This window comes from Mauremys mutica, chromosome 2 (genome assembly GCF_020497125.1).
Source record: "Mauremys mutica isolate MM-2020 ecotype Southern chromosome 2, ASM2049712v1, whole genome shotgun sequence".
NCBI lineage: Eukaryota > Metazoa > Chordata > Testudines > Geoemydidae > Mauremys > Mauremys mutica.
Genome location: NC_059073.1, coordinates 109,578,436 through 109,593,804, shown reverse-complemented (window position 1 = coordinate 109,593,804; position 15,369 = coordinate 109,578,436). Strand labels below are relative to the sequence as shown.

General features: G+C 39.4%; 2 long non-coding RNA genes across 8 annotated transcripts in view; one reads left to right on the top strand and one right to left on the bottom strand.

The window, feature by feature from the left end:
- LOC123365390 overlaps positions 1–15,369 on the top strand; it is a 340,326-nt gene that overhangs the window by 291,728 nt on the left and 33,229 nt on the right. The gene's annotated exons all lie outside the window — the stretch shown is intronic.
- On the bottom strand, positions 2,146–11,310 carry LOC123365389. 4 transcript variants are annotated; one of them, XR_006577553.1, is made up of 7 exons: positions 11,209–11,310; positions 9,985–10,078; positions 8,569–8,675; positions 8,189–8,274; positions 7,136–7,246; positions 5,042–5,173; positions 2,146–2,500 (listed from the first exon to the last, which is right to left on the bottom strand). It is a non-coding gene; the product is annotated as an uncharacterized LOC123365389 (long non-coding RNA). The 4 variants fall into 4 exon arrangements; XR_006577555.1 differs by lacking the exon at positions 7,136–7,246 and having other exon boundaries at positions 8,569–8,678; XR_006577552.1 differs by lacking the exon at positions 7,136–7,246.

Here is a 15,369-nt window from a genome sequence, read left to right as displayed (position 1 = left end):
GCGTTAGCTAACTCTAAGATAAATGGCAAAGAAGAATTACCTTGAGTTACAGTAGGGCCACAAACTCTAGTCTAAATGTATTTTCAGTAGTCTATTTAGACAAGGATTTAAAGGCGTCATGTTAGAATATATTAAGTCAAGTGTACATAAGGCAGTGTATGCCTTAACATATGCTAAACTGGCCAAGTAAAAGCCTTGGTTCCCCTCAGGCTTTAATTGGATGAGTTTACCATTTGTTAAAGTATACATTGCATTATCCACACTAGACTTTTAAAATGTGTTTTAGTGTGTGTTAGCTAACATGTTAACAACATGCTTTTAAATCTTAATCTACACAAAGACAATGACTCCATTGCACATTTCCTCAGTGTATAAGTAAAAGGTTGGTTGTGGGGGGTGGTTATTTATTTATTTTTTTTAAACTATCAGTCTTGTACATTCTGCCTGGTTTCTGAAAGTCACGCTGTGATCTTTATGGTTCATAATTTAAAGAACAATTCTGTTCAAGATGTGCAAAATAGAAAAGACTCAACTTCATTCTTTTGGAACTTTGGTGGCTCTTCAGTGCTAATAGGTGTAAAGTAGTATAACTGCTTTTACACTGGTAAAGTCAGCAGCTACGACTGACTATGCACACAAAGTTCTGGTGAGCAAGAAGGTGGTATTTGGACATTGTCCTAGGGCAGTGGTTCTCAAACTTGTGTACTGGTGACCCCTTTCACATAGCAAGCCTCTAAGTGTGACACCCCCCACCCCTTTATAAATTAAAAACACTTTTTAATATATTTAACACCATTATAAATTCTGGAGGCAAAGCCGGGTTTGGGGTGGAGGCTGACAGCTTGTGACCCCCTGAGGGGTCCTGACCCCCAGTTTGAGAACCCCTGTTCTAGGGTCTTATGCTCCACTGCTTTGCAATTTTTGTAATCATTTATTCTAGTGCAAAAAGCTTTAAAGTGGTACCCGTTCAGTAGTGTTTCACATCCACTTTGCAGAGGGTAAATGATTATACAAGTTGCAAGGCCATAGAGAATCAGGCCTGTTGTTACTAAAACCAAACTTTAAGAGAAAAGTAAATACTGTTCTATGTAAAATACATATTTCTTTTAGAAATGTAAATGTACTGAACAATATTTAAAGCAAAAATAGTTTGCCTACTTGCGAAAGATACTATTGCAAAGTTTTCCCAGGACAATGTTCTGAACTCATGGTACATTAATTACTGTATTATTCTTAGTACAGACTGTATATTCATGCAATATACATTAACAATCTTATGAATTATACTTATTGTTCAATATCAAATTAAATCTGTATTGTGTACAGTCTGTTTAGACTAACAAAATGAAAGAAGAATGATATGTAGTAATATTGTCCAATTATTTGTCAATTGGTGCACATATTTTACACCTGACAGGTGCAAATTAAGCACAGGTACTGATATTTGCACCTGCGATTCATTTTTTATATGTGCTGTGTGTCCCCACAAATATTGAAAATTTAGTCCTCTACATTTATGGGGGGATTCAAACTATCTATGAAAAATAATTAAGCAGAAAAAGTAATTGGCTCACACCATGGTTCCACCCGTATCAGAGCTGGATCTTGGCAATAAAATACCTTAAACCTTGAGTGTTTTGTTATTGCTGTTGTTGAATTATATCAGTTTGCTGGCCTGTAAACATAACAATATAGGGTGACCAGATGTCCCAAGTTTATAGGGACAGTCCCAATTTTTGGGTCTCTTTCTTATATAGGCTCCTATTACCCGCCACACCCGTCCGATTTTTCACACTTGCTGTCTGGTCACCCTAAAACTATATGAATGGCTCTAGGCCTATACTATCTAAATAGATCAGATGTTGGGATATTTAAAAATGTGGTAAAGAGGAAAAAGATTGTTATTGCATGGCAGCAATGGACATAATCAAAATAAAAAATCACCTTCCCAAAAAACATGCATTAGGAATATAACTACTGGTCATTGGGCAATATTTACATGACAGTTTTTTTTATTGTACTAATCACTCTTTGCTCTATTCTGGAGAAAGACATAGTTTTAATAACTAGATTCCCCAAGTTTCAGACCAAAAGTTCCAAACCTGCAAGAAACTGTTAATATTTATTAGTTTCAAGTTAGCCAACTTATGTTTTGGGGTTTGTTTTCTTTTCTTGAAGAAGAGTTACTGTAGAACTAAATGAGTTGTTGAAGCAGAGAGGAGAACATATGACTATTAAGGTATTTTAGTCTATGAAGGTCAGTAATAATTGCCTCTTGCCGTTCCATCATGCTGGTCACTTAGTATTGAGAGAATTGATAACCATTTCAGATATGAAGATAAAGTGCAAACTGAAAGAAGCATTTACAGTCATTTCTTGAAGTACGCTGGAATTGATGCAGAATATGTTTCTATTTTTATCTGCAATGATTGGAGTATATTGCGGAAACAGTGAAGTGGGAGCAGCCAGGTCTGTTCTAGAGAACAATACACTTAAAATCCTATAGGAACAAAAACAAAGGATATATGGGTCAGTGATAAAGCATATGGTTACCCATATGTTTGAGATACCCTCCTGACCCTGGATAATATCCAGTAATTTGAGAAGAGTCCTGTTAAATAGCACATAATAATACATTTTAGAGTGTCTGGTTGCTGGTTTCAGAAAACTAACACATGAGGCATGTGGGTGTGTGGATGTATTTAAAGTGTACGAATAAGAAAAGTAATGTAGTAAAGTTGTTTGGACACTTATAAAACTGTTACCATTCAGATAAGCATTGCATCAAATTCTTGTAGCTAAATCTTGTTAGCTGTAACTAGGGCTGAACCATGATTGTTAAACTGCAGAGGCAGAATTGAAGAATACATTTCTGTTTACTTACACATGTTGTGAAATATGAATATGATAAAACTAAGTAAAATATTATACAAAAAAAATCTAGTTTGCACTTTAGGAATGCCAGAAAAAATACCACCACCATCACCTCCCCCCCCTTTTTTTTTTGGTTCATCAGTTTAAACATATCTTGCAACGCCTTTATTTTCCATCAGTGAGCCTGATTGAAAAATCTTTCTGCAGCACAAACGGTAGAAGACTGCAGATGATGGGATTAAAACAAGTCAACCTGTCTGACCCTAAAAGAAACAAAATAAAATCAGCTGTTTTGTTCAGGGGTGCTTTGAGAGTGACCTCTCCCCACTTTCCTCATATGCCTGTCCATCCAGTCCATGGTGGAGTCACTCAGCTAATGAGAGTCACTACAATCCTAAAGCTGGAGTGATTCTTCTTCACTGCTGTTTGTGAAGAGAGGGATGGCTCTGGGCCTGATCAAATGGCATGAATGTATAAATATATAAATAACCCAAATTTACTTGTGGTTGGAGGAAGAGAAGAAATTCTGCTAATCCTCATTGCTGAAACCCGTTTTTTGTTAGGAGGGAGCATCCTTTTCTTCACAGGTCTTGTGCTCACCAGAACCTTCCATGGACAGCCTCAATCCCACTTTGTGATTTTTGTAAAGGCAAGGTTGCACGACCTTTTGATTTTTCTCCCTGACTCATCCCTCAAATGTAGTTATAAGTCATAGAGAGCCTGAAACCTTTGGGTCACAGATTATTTAAAATTGGCTTCTGAGAAAAAGTAGCCCCACTTCCCCTCATATTAGAGAATCCTGTACTAAACTGAGCATCATCTCAATATTATTTCTGACTCCAATTCAGCAAAGTTAACACATGCTTGACTTCAGTGGTGTTTAAGCATGTGCTTAAGTGCTTTGCTGAGTAGGATGGATTTAAGCACATGTTGAAGTATTTTGCCAAATTTCCCATAATTTGAAATGTGCATGTACCTAGTGAGTAAAATAAGCTTTTAACAGTTTGGGGGAAAACTGCTTGTAAAATATGAAATGTATCAACAATTTTGAATAGAGTATTGTAAGATAAAACAGTGTTAACTTTTAAGTAATCTTAAACATGGATGTGGTGCCCATATATGTGCAGCTATTTAACCGTAAAGTGAAGTACCTAATCAACTTATTTGAGCTAAGCTTAAACGTCAGACAATCAGAAGTACTCCCCTGCCCTTTTCACAGAGCCCATGTGGTCTTGAACAATGTTTCTCAACTGGTGGCCCTTAACCCTTGAGGGGGTCATGAGCTCCATTTAGATATAGGAAAACTGCAGTTCAGATCCACTAAATGGCTTGTCCAAGATATGCAAGTGCGAGCGTCAGGGAACTGGATTCTAACTGCAACTTGACAAGCACCTGTTCAGGACCATATTAGATTCCTTCAAGTAAAAAAAAAAATCCCAAACCTGGTCTACCATAGTTGACCTACCATAGGGACCTTCCATCCCAAATAGAGACATTTATTGATGTTTTTTTCTTTTTTTGTGAACAATAAAACAGACTTTGCAAAAGCTACTGCTATCCTTCTCAGAGGCAGGAGCCTCTTATTCTTTGTATTAACACTTTAATTGGCATCGCCAGTTTAATTCTGTGAGGTTTCTTTTAGACTTCCTAAAACGTTAATAGAAGGGACTCTGTTGCTCTGTTGGCACCCCTTACAGCCCGGATAATAACATATAACATGATACTTAGAAAATTCAGGGCACGGTGCTCTTTGTTGCACAGCATTTTACAATGGACTAGATTCTTTTGTGCACCCTTCAAGTCAATTATGTCTCTTTTTGCATTTTGTAGCTACTCACAGTAATCAAATAAAGTGGATGAGAGACAGTGTTGCAGGATTGCTTTTCCTTATTGCACTTTCCTAAATTTCAGCCACAGAGTTTTGCACTGACTTTAAAGGAGAGTTATAAAGGCTAAAGGTAACATTTTCTGAAGTGAGTAAATGACGTAGCCTAGAGTCTCAGTGAAAGTTAGTGGGACCAAGTCAGTTTTGAAAATGACACTTCAGGCTTGTAAGTCACTTGAAAAATTTTACCTCGAATTTCTGTGCAAGCGTAAAAATCTTAAATTCACTGGTGCACTATTCAGACTTGGTTTTATATGTACTTATTTAACTTAATCCACTTACACTGGAGATGTTTATATCCTGGCTGTACCTGGGGTGATGATCTGCACAGAAGTGATTAAGTTTCAGCAGTGAACAGGCAGTATGGGATGTAGTTCTGTTTATACGTCCCCTGTCCCCTCTGTGTTCTCAGTCCTGTGGGTAATGCATTAGCAGACTCATTCCAGTTTCCTGTTTATACAGGGTATAGTTTTGATGCGAGTACAACAGGCTAACCAGCAGAAGCAGAGTTCCTGTTTTAGCAATTTCTCATAAAGATATGTAAAACTCCAATGGCCTGTGATGACAACCATTAAAATGTCAGGCCACCGAACAGATACTTTTCATAAATCTCGATGATTTAAAGACCTCAGTAGGCACTTCACATAATCCAAGGTTAGGAACCAAATATTAGAATGAAATGCTTCTTTTTCCACAGCTAGCCTGATGGCTAAATTCATATACATTAAAAGCAGAAGGAACTATTCTGATTTTCTAGTCTGTCTTCCTACACAGGACAGGCCATAGAATACGATCCAATAATTGCTAAATTAAACCCAATAACTTGTGTTTGATCTGGAGCATATTTTTTGTGCACCCAATCGTGATTTAAAGATTTCAAGTGATGGAGAATCCTCCATATCCTTTGATAAGGTATTCCAATGTTAGTTACCCATAATGTTAAATATTTGCACCTTATTTAAAGTTTCAGCTTATCTTCAGCTTCTGCGTATTGGTTCTTGTTATGCCTTTGGTCTGCTGGATTAAAGAGCCCTCTGCTTTTAGGGCTAGTCTACACTTACCAGCCGGGTCGACGCGGTGAGTTCGACTTCTCGGAGTTCGAACTATCGCGTCTAATCTGGACACGATAGTTCGAACTCCGGAAGCACCACGGTCGACTCCGGTACTCCACCACTGCAAACGGCGGTGGCGGAGTCGACCTTGGAGCCGCGGACTTCGATTCCGCGGCGTCTGGACGGGTGAGTAGTTCGAACTAGGGTACTTCGAATTCAGCTACGCTATTCACGTAGCTGAATTTGCGTACCCTAGTTCGACCCCGCTTCTTAGTGTGGACCAGCCCTTAGATATCTTCTTCCCATGTAGACTAAGATCAAGTTAACTCTTAACCTTACTATTTCCATTGTGCTTAATGCTCTTTTGCAACCCATATTTTTTGTTTCATTATGAGTATCTGATCATTTCATGTAGAATGGCCATGTTCTTTCAACATGTCCTCTTATATAATGCTGCACCTCAACCATGATGGTTTCCACCTGACGGCTGTATTTTGGTAGCTATTTTGACAACTTATTGGTAGACTGCTGCAACACGAATAGAGGAAGTTCAAACCTCTGCCTCCCCCCCATTTATGTGAAAGTGTTTTTGTATTATCCAATACAAATAGCTGAACTGATATCCTAGCCCATCCCATGATGTCCGTATTATGACAGGACAAGTGAATTGATCCAGGGTGAACTTGTGATGATCCTTTACAAGAAGTTCCAGCAACTTGGCGGTCAGGTTGAGCACAGTTTCTTCCTTTGCCTGATAGGGGTTTCTCTTGAAACAGCTGAGATGGTATATTCCACACTCTTCTGCTGGGTTAACTCCTCAAGATGACTAGCAGTACCAAAGTATATGTATGTGTATATATAGTGAGAAATTATCAGCAATAAACATCTGTCCAGGATAACCCTGCAACACCTCAATCCCTTTCCCCAGCAACAATCGCTGCACAAATCAGAGAACAATACAAGGTGCTTAGGATATTGTTTCCTTACCATGCTTGGTGCCAAATTAATGTTGTTCCCCACAGGTTTGGAAGTCTTTTGCTTTAATATAGTTGGTATGTTAATTTATTGCAGTTTTATCTTTATGAATGGTCCATGGATTATACCTCCTTATTTTTATTTTTGGTTTTATCTTCTTTGGGGTTTTGCAGGTAGGGGAGGAAAGGAATGTGTCTGTGTGTATGAATATAATACATATAATTCCAAACTAGTAGCAGTAGCAAGGGTATCAGTAACAAAAGGTTAATGTCATAGATGCTCTGAATAGTCCCTTCCCCATTCCTATATATTTGAAATACGTAAAGGCAGTCAGTTTACTTTCACTTACTTTGGTCGTCTGTGCTCACCCAAACTCTGGCATTATTCCTCTCTACTACTTGATGTTATGCATCAAACTATACATAGATATGCATTTGTGTATGTAGGTAATGATCCCAAACTTTTAGAAAACAGAAAAGGAATATTCTATTATACAAAATCTGATATCTACTAGAACATCTCTGTTGGAAAAGGGTTAGCTTTTTAATAATCAAGCTAAATATGATCCTCTTGGGCCTCATTTTCCTCATAAATATGCAGGGACATGTATCTGTTAAAGTTCATAAACATATACATGGGAGCTGTGAATTCAGGACTGGGTCAGGTTAGTCCGAAGTTAGCTATGAAGTTATTTGCTCTTGAAAACAAGGACTTAGAATGAACGTCAATTATCAAACACAATTGTCCTATCTTTATTACAGTGCCACAATATAATGTAGATTATGTTGTGAAATTATAAATTAGTTTTTTATGAAAAAAAAAACTTCTTTTCAAGGCAGATTGGATTTCTCTCTAACCTGAGTCTAAAACATGGGAAGAAGTTGTCAGATTTATAGCCCACACTGGAAGAACACACACTTGACCTTACATTTTCATGGTGCAATTCTGAGTTGTTATTTTTGTATATGTAATTAGAGAACTCAGCTCACAGTCAAAGATTAGTCTGAAGTGATGTATCCATCAAAGTAATCTATGCTGCCAAGCTAATATGCATTATATCCAATCTTTGCCAGCATGTCAGGTTGCTGTATGCCTGACATAGTATTCACTTATGAAAGTTGCGAAAAATATTAGCCAGTCAGGCACCAGTTTATTCTTAAAAGTATGTTGGCCAGAATGTTCCTAGTTGGCTGGCCCCAAAATGAGATGATATATGTAGGGAATTTATGCAGTGCCTGTTCCAGGTGCAAGGTGTCTGTGTCCTTGGGGAGAAGTCACACATCTTCTGGGCATTGTAGAGATGTCCATTGGATGAGGCACCCTACAGGGATCTTTAAACTGTGCTAGGAACCATAATAGGGTTTAAATATTTTAAGGTTAGTTAGAACATTTCAGGGCTCACCTAGATGGATAGGTGCTGGACCATATCCCTCCTCAGGCCCAAGACAGTGCTACAAGAGGTTGCCTGTGGACACCTACAAAAGATGCCTATTTAATGAGAAAAGAGAGTTAGTCTAAAGTCTCAGGCAAAGGTATATTATTACAAAGTGAGTATCTTGTGAAAGCACAAGGATAAGAGAACAAAAAGTCATTCTAAGACCAGATAAACTTTTACCAGTATTAGATTAAAGCATATATTTTTAGCTTGCCTTTCTGGTCACAGTAGTTTGCAAGAGTGGATTTTTTCCTAGCTGACAACCATAGCCGCCCAGGAAAAGGAAGGCAATAGCTCTTCTGGGTCATTTGAGTTAATAGTCTCACCTCTTTGCATGTAAAATTTACCTTTCTTTTCTGGAGTGGGTCTTGCAAGCTGTCTGCCTTGGAACCACTGCCTGAAACAGGTGCCAATATCATGCTCACTGGATGCATTAGGTGCTCCCATCAACAGGCTGCTTTTAAAAGTCATGAAAATGTCACTAGCATATGCCAATAACTCATTATAATATGTAAATGACAAAATGTAAATGACACAGTGAGTCAGAACCACATCTATGTCTGATGAGATTAGCAAAGTAGTTTCTTTACTTTTGAAAATCCCATTGTTATCTGAGAATGAAAAATACCCTGTGGCTTAATACACAATTCCCTCTATGCTCTTCATCACCCACTGTCAGACTGATGTTTTGCACTCTTCCCTTATGGACTGTCCACAGCAGCTGTTATGGGTGGGCATTGCCTGCACAATAGCAGTATGTATTTGGAAGCATATTTCAGTGAGTGCTTAAAAATTTACCAATGCCTGTGATTAATTATCCTCGTTTATATCAATATGCATGATCAGTGTATCCTCCACAGGTTCCCTATCCCTGGTTGTGAAATATCCCTGATCCCTACACCTGCATTCCTACTCTCTCTTTGGAGCATTAACTACTTCTAAAGCAAGTTGCTTTTAAAGACAACTGCTTCACATCCTGTATCCTACAAGTATGTGTTGAATTCAAGTCATCCAAAAAATGTAGGCTTGCCAAACTGGGCCTATGCCAGGATTTCTTTGGCACAAGTTCAGGATGAACTGTTAGAGGTGGCATCAACAGACAGAGCAGTTGAAATGGTAAATATGTATCCCATATTGTTTACCAGTCAGTGTGTATAGAGAGTTTATATGTGAACCAGTTTGCTTCAGTACTCTACCCACCATTGGCAGGAATTTTCTTCAGCAAAACTCGGGGACCCTTGTCCCAGTCCTTCCCCTAGTCCTAAGCCAACATGGCTTTGATCCAACATGTCCCAAAATTTAGGTGCACATACTTTATCCAGGATCGCCACCAGCTTTTTTGGCGCCCTAGGCAGCGGAAGGTCCTGCCCTCGAAATGGCGCCCCCGACAGAGGTGGTGGACGGTCCAGCCCCCGAAATATTGCTGACGACCGGGGCGGCGGCCGCCCCCCAAATGTTAGCGCCCTAGGCGACCGCCTAGGTCACCTAATGGGTTGCACCGGCCCTGACTTTGTCTCTTTGACTGTAATTGGTATATCATAAATCACCACATGGATTGGGGATTGGGAAACCCAGAGAAGTTCAAGTTTGAGCTTGAATACAAAGTATTCAATGGGAAAAACTACATTAATTCAGAGTTAACTTTGCTTGGTGGTATGTTGTCCCCTTGCAGAATGCTGAGTTGAGCAAACTTCACACTTCTGGAAATAGAGAGTTAAGCCCTCTTTCAGCAATACCCCAATACATTCCATTAACACACATACCTTTACTGTGCCAACCACACAGTTGCTGAAATGTACTAGCTCTTCATCTCCTTTTACAGCCCATTCTTTCTCCCCCACAGGATTTCATCTAACACTATTAAAGGACAAAAAGTCATTAATCCAGTCATTAGTTACCTCTCAGTTTACCAGTACAAGGCAGCTGAGGGAAACCTTTTTTGGAGGGAGGCTGTAACTCAGGAATCCCTCAGTCAAATGACTCCAGATGAGTCACACCAAATTTCAAAGCAAACCAAATAACTTTTTGGATTTTTGAGCATGTACAAATGTCAGCTTTAAAGCACATATGATGTTGGGAATAGAAACACTCTAGCCATTTTTCTGCATTGGTGCATATGCACTGTAAAAAATATACATTTTCTTACATACTATTCTCCATTCAAGTCTTCTAAAAATGTAGCGGGTGGCATGCTCTACCTTGGATAAAACTGGACAGGTGGAGACCAAAAGAACCCCCACCTAGAAAGTTTTGAAAAATTCCTATTTATTTCAGGGTTTATATCTCTCCAGTCCCTAGCTCAAATGAACCCAAAATTTGGGTCACAAACCCTACCCTCGCCCACCTGAATTTCACAGGAATCTGACTAACCATGTTGATTTTAGAGGACTTAGAAAGGTCAACCTTCAAACAGAAGTCATGACACAACCTTAACTATAGTGGCACTAGACAATCTGTCCCAAAGAGCTCACAGTCTAAGTGAATTGATGGATGTGCAGGGTATGCACTAGGGAGTTGGGACATATTAACAGAGCTGGTGGGTGCACCCACACTGAGAAATATATACTTTTTCTTAAATACTGTTTTCAATTTGGGTCCTGCAGAGATACAGTGGATTCCATGCATGACATTGGGTAAAATTAGACAGCATTGAAACCATTTTAACTTGCATCACATCAATAATTTGATCTCTAAATTCTGCGCAATCCCTTCCCCCACACCCCCAGAAACCTTCTGAAAAAGTCCATTTTTTCTCAGGGCTTATATCTCCACAACCCTTAGCTCACGTGACCTCAACTTGGGGTCACTAACCCTACACTATACCTTCCTGAGGCTAAGCACGTTGAGTTTAGAGGACTTAGGTTAACCTTTAAGCAGAAGTTGTGATGGAACCTTAAAAATCATGGTGCTGCTGTGCCACTATAATATGCCACCGATGACTTTTGGAAATGTAGGATGTTCAGTTCAGTTGAATGTAGAAATAATACCTTGTCCTCTCCTCTCATTGTGCTCTAAAGTTCAGGATCTCAAAGCAGAGCTTTTCTAGGTGGGTCTCATCAGGGAGCAAGTGCCCACTCCTCCACAGTATGATGTGATGTTTTTGTCACAATACAAAACCTCCATGTAGTAACACAAATGTCTGCTGAACTGAAGTCATGATGTCCAGCTCTTGTTCTTTACTCTGTCTTGTCAAGTAACACAAGACTCAACATTTGTTCCATCTCTCTGATGTCTTCATGTGGTTGCCCAGGGAGAACGTGAGATTCTCCAGACTGATCAACACCATGTGGATGATATTCAACTGTTTCCTTCTCCAGTGACTCACCCTCTGCCATCGCCAAGATAGCCAACTCCTGGAAGAATTCAACAGGTGGATGAAGAATTTGTTGGCTTGGGCTCAAGCCAGGAAAGACACACATGATGATGATGAGGGTAGGAAATCTGAGAAATTTGCCACTATGCTAACATCACCAGCAGTCAAGGTGGTCATACTGTAGATCATCAGGGTGGTGACCTCACTAGACACCTAACCACACCTGGAACAGATTGCCACAATGGCAAGAAATCCCTTATTTCACATGTGCTTCTTCAGGAACCTTTACCCACTCCTCTGAACTGAGCCCTGAGCCATGGTGATCCATGCTTTCATTGCTCTGGGATGGACTGTTGTAACAGTCCTCGATTACAGACAGCCCCCCAACCTGAAGCAAATACTCACCAGCAACCACACACCACACAACAAAAACACTAACCCAGGAACCTATCCTTGCAAAAAAGCCCGATGCCAAATCTGTCCACATATTTATTCAAATGACACCATCATAGGACCTAATCACATTGGCCACGCCATCAGGGGCTAGTTCACCTGCACATCTACCAATGTGATATATGCCACCATGTGCCAGCAATGCCCCTCTGCCATATACATTGGCCAAACCAGACAGTCTCTATGCAAAAGAATAAATGGACACACATCTGACATCAGGAATCATAACATTCAAAAACCAGTAGAACACTCCAACCTCTCTGGTCACTCAGTAACAGACTTAAAGGTGGCAATTTTGCAACAGAAAAGCTTCAAAAACAGACTCCAACGAGAAACTGCTGAACTTGAATTAATATGCAAACTAGATACCATTAACTTGGGTTTGAACAGAGACTGGGAGTGGCTGGGTCATTATACATATTGAATCTATTTCCCCATGTTAAGTATCCTCACACCTTCTTGTCAACTGTCTAAAATGGGCCATCTTGATTATCACTACAAAGGTTTTTTTCTCCTGCTGATAATAGCTCATGTTAATTAATTAGCCTTTTACAGTTGGTATGGCTACTTCCACTTTTTTGTGTTCTCTGTATGTATGTATATCTTCTTACTATATGTTCCATTCTATGCATCTGATGAAGTGGGCAGTAGCCCACGAAAGCTTATGCTCAAATAAATTTGTTAGTCTCTAAGGTGCCACAAGTACTCCTGTTCTTTTTGTTGTAACTTGCTGTACCTGGATACAGCTACTGCAAAAAATATGAAGAGGGTAGAGCATGCAAAGGCACTCTTCAGTAACAACAAAGGTTGGTGAGAGCACATTACGTGTGTGCTTCACAAACTCTACTGGCTTCTCAGTGGCTTCAGAGCCACGTTTAAAGTCCTGGTCCTAATCCACAAGGCATTTAATGAACTTGGGGCCAGCTACCTCTCAGACTACATTATCCTCCGCAATTCCCTAAATTCATCTGTGTATCCTAGAGATAGGCCCAGGTTCCAACTATCAGGTACTGTGAACAGAGCTTTGCCAATGACCCTGACTGTGGAGCTCCTTACTGAAAGACACAAGGCTAAGCTTGAGCCTGATGGTGTCCTGGTCACATCTTTTCTACAAAAACTTCCCAAGAATGGATGCTTATAAAATACAATACACTTCTACTCTGCTATAACGTGACCTGATATAACACATGTTTGCATATACCGCGGTAGCAGCGGGGCTCCAGCGGCACTTTAAAGAGTCAGGAGCTCCGGCTGCTGGGGGAGCCCAGGGCCCTTTAAATCACCGCTGGAGCCCTGCTGCCACTACCCCAGGGCTGCAGCAGCGGGGCTCCACTGGCGATTTAAAGGTCCTGGGGCGCCCTGCGGCCGGAGCCCCGGGCTCTTTAAATCACTGCTGCAGCCCTCCCACTGCTACCCCAATATAACGGCATTTCACCTATAATGCAGTAGGGATTTTTGGCTCCCCAGGACCATGTTATAGCGGCGTAGAGGTATACAATGAAAACAGAGAATGACTAAACACACAATCACCCTACTCTGACCTAGAGGAACCCCGAGAAAAACAATTATTTTGGGGCATTTGTTTTCTCAAACATGCAGAGCTTAAGTATCATAGTGACGTGCATTATATAATAACCAAAGATAGACATATAGAAGAATGTACAAGTTCAAAGAGGTTTGGCTTTCTGTTTGTCCAGTCTTAAAATGGATGTACTTGACATACTCTTATAACAAGGAAATACAACTGAACTCTGTTGGTTGGAGTATGCAATTTCCATAGACTATAGGTTTAAGTAAGTGTCATCTCTTTGTATTACAATTTCTCCTGTATTAGAAAAAAATCTCATTCACAATGAAATTACAATAATAATAATATGCCTGTTTCAGTTGCTCAGAATGGAGCTCTTCAATTGTAGTAATGAGTAGTTTTGATTCTGTTGTGTCAGGTAAAAATAATTAAACCTACACAAATAATTTTCTATGAGATGGGGAAAATAATTTAATCCCCCCAAAAGTAACCTTAAAAGGGGAAAAGATCATAAAACTAGGAATTTTCTTTCTTAAATATCAGTGTTTATTCCCTTCGGGTGAAATTCATCCCAGAATGGAGGACTAGTTCAGGCCTCTCTCTCTACTTCAGGCCATCTTCAGACGTTAACTTAAGTGGCACGGAGGCCCTTAAAAGCACACTCTACAGTAAATTTTATCCTGAGTTCTTTATACATTCAGAGTATTTTTAATATTTAAATTTTTTTACTAGATGTATTTTATTTGCAATGGTTGATTTTTTATATCATTTGCTGTAAAATTGGTGTCTTATTGATGATATTGAAATAAAAGTTATAACTGGATGAATTTGCAAGTCTAATGATATAGGTTTACCTATACACATGATTAAGTTTGCAAAAAATAAACAGATTAAGGTTAGCAGTATAACAACAGTTTTGTTGACTTCTAGATCAAATGAAAGAACTTGGTTTTGTTTGCTGACCGTTCTTGGAATATGCCAAAACATTCTACTGCATGTGTTTACCAGCTGCTAAAAAAAACCCACTTAGATGAAGGCTAAAAAGAAAAGCTAAAAGGAAAGCCTTGGAACTAGTGGCATTCAGTCAATAAGATATAATTACCTTGACCAAACAAAATGTAACAATTCAGACTGCACAATAGAATATGTAGAGTAGAAGTGGTATTGTGGCTTGTATGTCACCAAGAGAATATGTTGACAGAACTCTCAATTTCAAATAATTGGGGGTGAGCACAGCTGAAGTGAATGAAATGGAAATTAAAAATACACTCTCGGCTTTTATGATTTGAAGCAAGTAAGGTTATGGACACTTTGTTACAGGTCCCTGAAAAGTGCTAGTAAAGAAGTAACCACATGGAAATCTACATGGAATAATGATACTTCGCAGTCTCTGAGCTGACTACTCACGTATCAGACAGGCATTTTACCCTACCTTAGAAGACACGTGACCTGCCTTCTGCTATGTGAAATTCTGCTACATATTGCTTTGACTATTCGTTGAAAAAGCATATTTTAACAGATGTGAACCAAGCGTGAATGTCAAATGCACTAAGTGATTAAGTTTAGTTTTGCTATAGCATCTAATGTATTCTTGAAAGTTTTAGACATTAATACATTGTAAATCTCTTAAATAACTCTTCAGAATCAGATTATGGATTCCCTCAAGTCAGACGCATAAGGAGCTAGAGCCTTTTAACTTCTCTACATGGACCTGATCCTGCATCCATCAAGTAAACAGCAAGGCACGCATATACTCCAGTGGTACAGGATTAGCCCTTTTAGGCCTCTGTGTAGAGGCCAGTTGAAATCAACTCTTGTACTGCCTGAGAGAAAGGATTGCTCAGAGCTAGCATA